The 6,171-nt window shown below is 42.4% G+C and overlaps 1 protein-coding gene and 1 long non-coding RNA gene across 2 annotated transcripts in view; one reads left to right on the forward strand and one right to left on the reverse strand.

The window, feature by feature from the left end:
• Positions 1-6,171, reverse strand: part of SLC4A4 (solute carrier family 4 member 4) — a 307,465-nt gene that overhangs the window by 193,675 nt on the left and 107,619 nt on the right. The gene's annotated exons all lie outside the window — the stretch shown is intronic.
• The window catches only part of LOC112549460, a 15,312-nt gene continuing 13,705 nt past the window's right edge, over positions 4,565-6,171 (forward strand). Inside the window, exon 1 of the long non-coding RNA XR_003092869.1 lies at positions 4,565-4,779. This is a non-coding gene — a long non-coding RNA (uncharacterized LOC112549460). The remainder of the gene's footprint in view (positions 4,780-6,171) is intronic.

Consider the following 6,171-nt stretch of genomic DNA (forward strand, 5'->3'; position numbering starts at 1 on the left):
TCCTGCCTATGCAGGGGGTCGGACTCGATGATCTATTGAGGTCCCTTCCGACCCTAACATCTATGAATCTATGACCTGCCCCTAATGAACCCATGCTGGTTGCCCCAATCCATCATCCCCGCTGCTGGCCTGTCACAGATGTGCTCCTTGATAATCTTCTCAAAGAGCTTCCCCGGGATCGAAGTAAGACTAATGGGCCTATAGTTGCCCGGGTCCTCCCTCCTCCCTTTTTCGGAAGATGCGTACCACATTGGCCCTCTTCCAGTCATCCGGCACCTGGCCAGAGCACCATGAGTGCTCATAAAGCCATGCCAGGGGCCCCACAATAACCCCTGCCAATCACCTCAACACCCTCCATCCCCTCTCTTTCAAATGTTGCCCAAAAACTCATCAGCTTCAAACACTGCATGGGTAGTTTAATTATTATTTATAACAGCTATTATAAATCTAACTTTGTTACAGCATTTTAATGTGTGATCTGAAACTTCAGAATGTGATCTGATGCGGGGGGAAAAAAGGCCCAGCAAACAGACACCTTCTTCCTACATATCTCATACACCAGAACTTGGTGGGAACTCAAAAAACCCAAATTCACTGCAAAAGGAGGAAAAGGAGAGGGAAAGGGAACATGACAGATCTGATTTGCCATTGCCTTGCATACAAGATCCCTATGCAAAATTAGTGTCAAAGGTTATCTCAAAGCTAAGTTGAAGATTTTGGAGTTGGTTTCATCTTGCCTCCACTTTGGTTGGGTGTAAACAACAGTGTCAGAACATTCATGTCAGATACCAATCCATATAAACACAGAAAAATGACAAAAAGCAAATTCCACCAACAGGTAAATCTTATTTTCAGGGCTAATTCCATAGGCAGCAAATATTTCTTCAGCCTACTGAATGTAACCTTTTCCATGATGAAGGCAATATTACCCAGAAGGAACAATACTCAATGTTGGGTGTGGCTCAGTATCATGCATGTGGCTATCTTCCTTGGTTTACATAAAATACAGCATTGACAGTGTGGTACTCAGCACAGAGAGATGGGGAGGCAATGCGGGGACACAACAAAGAGAAATACATATACCCAGAGAGGTGTAGCAGTGATATTAACTGATCCTTCTCCAAAATATTGCTCAGACCTTAACCTGGAGCCAATAGTTTTAATGAATGCCACATCTTATTTCATAATAATTTGCACATGCATTTTGTAACCTAACTAAATTAAGTCTACAAAGGAGGATAAACAGAGTTATGCATCTGAACCCACTGATTTTATAAGATATGGGCACCCAACTGCACTTAAAATGCCTAAGAAACCCAGGTTTATTTATTTCTCAACTTTGTGAGGATTCATGTAATGATGAACTTCCCCTCTAGCTGTTGAAGGTTAAGTTCCATTTACCTAGAGTTTACCCAATCCTAGCCCAGGCAAACCTCCAAAGGACTTCAAGGGCTGCAGCGTCTGACCCAATAATGTGTTAATAATAAACTTAGTTTAATATTTTAACTTATGTTCCACACAATTCCTCGTTTTAGCTAAACATTTTATATTTTTTCAAAATTTAACTGCACCTGGTACAACCACAGTTATTCCTTATTGAAAGTCTCTGGCAGACAGACATTCTGCTCACTTACTGCTCTCACCATTCCCCTCCAAGGTTCTGACTATCTCGAAAACATGGACACTTTGTTACTCCCAATATGGCAACTCAAGTAACCAGTGAACTTACCTTATCACTGAGGGAATATTTTCAACTTTGTGTCAAAACCATTTAAAAAGAAAAAAAAAGTTTGCCAGAGTAGTTCAGTAGTAGTAGTGATACTATAAGCACTTTAGTTCAAGCGTTTGTGGTTTTAAAAACTAATAACCGTAACTTTCATTTTACATGGCTCTGGGCTGCCAGAAGCACAACACTTCCAGCTGGCTTCCAGTAAAAAAAAACCCCTCACAATTCAACTTGTTCTCTAAAGCAAAATGACATTTCTTCAGGATTTGCTCTTTGCTGGTTTCCCCACACAACAGCAAGCAAAGTTCAAGACTCTGCCTCATTCCTTTGCTCTCAGCTCTGTGGGCCCTCCCTCCATCTCCCCTCTATTATGTCAAGCAACAAACCTCCAAAGATCTGGCAAAGGCACCTTCAGATTTCTTGCTACACCTAGATGGTAAAAGAACTAGATGCCTACTTCTCTGAATTTTCATATCTTTCTGCCATTGTGAGCTCAAATGTTTGTATAGAGCAATCCCCTGCTGATGGTATTTGGAGAATAAAGGTTTAAAATATATACTTTGGAGACTTTTTACATAAGACAGATCAAAATGATGGGTGGTTGATCTTGCATAACTCATTAAGTAGACAAGCAGGCTATCATGTACAAGGCATTAATGCAAAAAAATACCTTTAAGGAAGAGGAGCTGATATAAATGAAGGGCATCTATGAAATTAATTTTAAAAAAGCTTTGCCAGTGAAATGCAAGCCTAAAACACTGCAACATTGAAAATGCTCACTTTGCCCTGGGTGAAACAGAATACACCAAATTTCATTTTCCTGCATATCTACAGCACAAAGGAAGAAAGGTGAGTTTCATTTTATTCCTTAGTAACAAGCAGAAATTAGGTGAGTCCCTAGAGTTGATACTCATTAAGGAACTGTCTAGATTAGAAAGTTTTGATAATTTTACTGTATCACTAGTTAGTTAAAGTACATGAAAAAGGAAATATATTGTTATAACTGTTGAGACAGGGGAGGAAAAAGGAAAGAAAAAAAAAAAAAATCGCACCAACAACTGGCAGTTATACTAAGTGTTAATCACTCCTCAGTGAGTGGCTATGCCACAACTGTACTCAGTGTCCTCAGGGCAAGAATGTTGCCAAAATTAACACCATAAGTTTCTTTAGGAAGGAGGATTCTCATAAAAGTTAGAAAGCTAGTAAAAACATCCCTAAAAGTCCCTACTCAAATGAGAGTATTTAAAATTCAGCAAAATCATCAGGAAGACTACTTAAGAACTTAGAAGAGCCACCAAAAGTACACATAATTCCCTTGAATAATACAGGAAACAGGGTAGCACTCAAGGAAGAGGTGGGGAGACTGAATGACAAAGTCCTAAAGTCAAGACACTTTTTCTGTATCCTTCAGAAAAAGGGAAACCCATCCCAACTCAATAGAAAATAGCATAAACCAAAGCAAGTAAAGCCTAATATGAAAATTAGAGGTAAACGGGAATTTGAAGAGCAGATGGATAAACACATGGATACCGATACTTTATTCAAGAATATTAGCAGTAAGAACCCCAAAAGAGACCTGATGAATCTGCTAGGCTACCAAGGAGAAAATTAAAGGTGAAGATTTTGCAGAGAAGCAAATGAATGCTGTGCGTCAAGCTTCATCACGGGGCCAGTAGGAAGGTATGCAAACTTGCATTTTTCAAACAGTAAAGGTGAAGCACCACCAAGTATAACCAGAACAAATTTATTAACTACACAGCAGCAAGTGACCACGACTCTGTAATACTGATACAGAAGAGACCTTGTCCAATATTCAAATTTTAGCAAAATCTGGAATATAATGTACAATGCAAAGCTTAAAAAAATCAATTCAATTAGCTGAGGACACTATGGTGGAATCACCCACTTCATAGATTTCATAGACATTAGGTCTGGAAAGGACCTTGCAAGATCATCAAATCCAGCTCCCTAACCAAAGGGAAGGCTGTCAGCAGGGGTCAAATGACCCCAGCAAGATTGGCATCCAAGTGTTTCTTAAAGGAATCCAGAGGTGCCTGCACTACCTCTGGGGGGAGTCTATTCCAGGCCATGGGGAAAATAAAACTAAGATAAAATTTTGTCTGGTTTCTTCTTGGTTTTATATTTCCAGTAGTGGCATCTCAAAATGTTATGCAACTCTGACTGACCATACAAAGGGTTTTAAGAATGCACAAGGTCAAATCACCTTTCACTTTTCTTCCTTTATTAAAAATACAGCAGAGTTGGGCTGCCCTGGCCTGTTTAGACTCACATGGACCAGGGTTGGTGTAGTTAAAAACAAAGCTATTAGCAGGTTTTCTCAGAATTAAGGTACTACTTAAGCAACCTTTCTTTTTTCCCCCCTTTTAAGCTCTTTAATGTCACTTTAGCAATTATTCCCTTATGTAATTGGCTGACATTTAATGTTTATGGAAACATTTTACAAGTAATTCATATGTCATTTTCTAAATGCTTTAGGGTTAATTGGTCTTTTTGTAGTGCATTAAAAAGCCTGTTAATTATTAGTCAGCAATGGGGGAAAATGACTGGGAGGTCGTTTTGATAACGGCCAATAATTTGGACCGCACAGAACTGCTATTTGTAATTAACAAAATGCATGTGGGTTGCTTTTGGCATAAAGCATTGACCTTATGGTCAACCTCTGGCTTGGGCCTAAAGCTGGAAGGTCACAAGTGAGGAGGATAACTTACCGGATCATAACATTTGTTTTGTTCTGCCTATCAGAGGACAGCTTGTAAAGGACTTACTGATCAAATTTAATGCTTAAAGTTCATTTGGGCGAGTTGGTAAAGATGTGAATATAAGGAGGAGACAGTTATATGGGAAACTTCTGGGTATTTTGCAAGACAGAAGGAAAGCAGTGTCCGGCAAACAGTTATTTTTTAAACAAACTCCAGACAAAATGTAATAATTAGGAATAGGGATAGAGAAAAGGATCCAGATGAACTTCTTCCTGTGGGTCACTGGTTGGCTAAAGAAGGTCTGCAAGGGAAATTCTTCGAAACACTAGGCTGGTGAGTTCTTTATTCAAAATCATTTGGAGGGGAGTGTTCTTTCCGAGAGTGCACAGGTTGCCCTTCGAATCTTAAAAGTCACAGATCACTCTAGCTTCAGTGGGCTTTGAATCAGGCCCTAAGAGAATGTAAATCTTGGGGGAAAGTTTGAGACTGGAACACTTCAGAGAGCATGCTATTCTCTTTGTAATTGCAACAAAGGGGCAGCAATCAAGTCAGCTTTCCCAAGCTGACCCACTCCAGGTTATTTACCTGTTCCTGTGGGAATTCCTTTCAAGAGTAAAGGGAAAAATAGTCAATGATAGCCAATCTTTCCACAGGCAATACCAGTCACTCCCCTGTCATGCCTGACTAAACATTTCTTATATAAAAATACATCCATTTAACTGCTAAGAAATTTTAAAACAATCAAATAACCCTACTGTTATTAGGTCAGAAGATAAACTATTGAAGCTTCAGCAACTGTTATCTGGCCCTATAACAGGCCATCAGTGATCAATGCCTCATGTCTCACATACTGGAAAAGGCCTTTAATTTGGCTAGGCCTCTCTCTTTTCTTCAGCAGTGTCCAATATGCAGTGTACTGTTAGGTGAGGTTGCAAAAGCAAAAACAAGCTTTTGCACAGCAAGAGGGTATACCAGGAGTGGGCAATTATTTTGGGCGGAGGGCCGCTTGATGAGTTTGGCAAGCTGTCAAGGGCCACATGGGTAGCCTCGCCCCTTCAGCTGCCCCACCCCCTTGTCGCCATCTTGGGACTGGAAGCCCTGCCCCTGACCCCTGACCTTTGCCACCGGAAGTCCCTCCCCTTGCACAACTTACCAGGTAGCAAGGGATTGTGACCCATCTAACATCCTCCCCAGCAGTGGGGTTTCAGGGACATCAGACCTCCCCCAGAACTTTCCCCCTACCTGTGCCAGCTGGTCCCAAAAGGACGAGGCTCCGCCACCGCTTCTGCTGGTAGTCAGGCTCACCCTGTCCCCAGCAGCACCTGGTAGGCTGGCTTCAGTTGCATACTGTTCCGGATGGGACGGACCTGGCTGGGTCTGTACTGGGCAGGAAAAGTGGCATGCAGCTGGAGTCAGCTCCTCACGTGCTGCTGGGGACAGGAGGAGCCTGGCCGGGTCTGCACTGGCCAGCAGAAGTGGCAGCAGAGCTATGTGCCACTCGGGATGGGACGAGCCTGGCCAGAGTAGCAGGGGCTCACCTGCACTTTCCCCCTGCCTGCACCAGTCAGTCCCGAGTGGCACACGGCTCTGCCACCGCTTCTGCTGCCTGGTGCAGACCCGGCCGGGCTCCTCCCATCCCCAGCAGCACGCGAGGAGCCGACTAAAGCTGCATGCCGCCTTTCCTGGCCCGGGCAGATCTGGCTGGGTCCATCTCATCCACAGCAC

The sequence above is a fragment of the Alligator sinensis genome, unplaced genomic scaffold, assembly GCF_000455745.1.
Source record: "Alligator sinensis unplaced genomic scaffold, ASM45574v1 scaffold222_1, whole genome shotgun sequence".
In the NCBI taxonomy this organism is placed as follows: domain Eukaryota; kingdom Metazoa; phylum Chordata; order Crocodylia; family Alligatoridae; genus Alligator; species Alligator sinensis.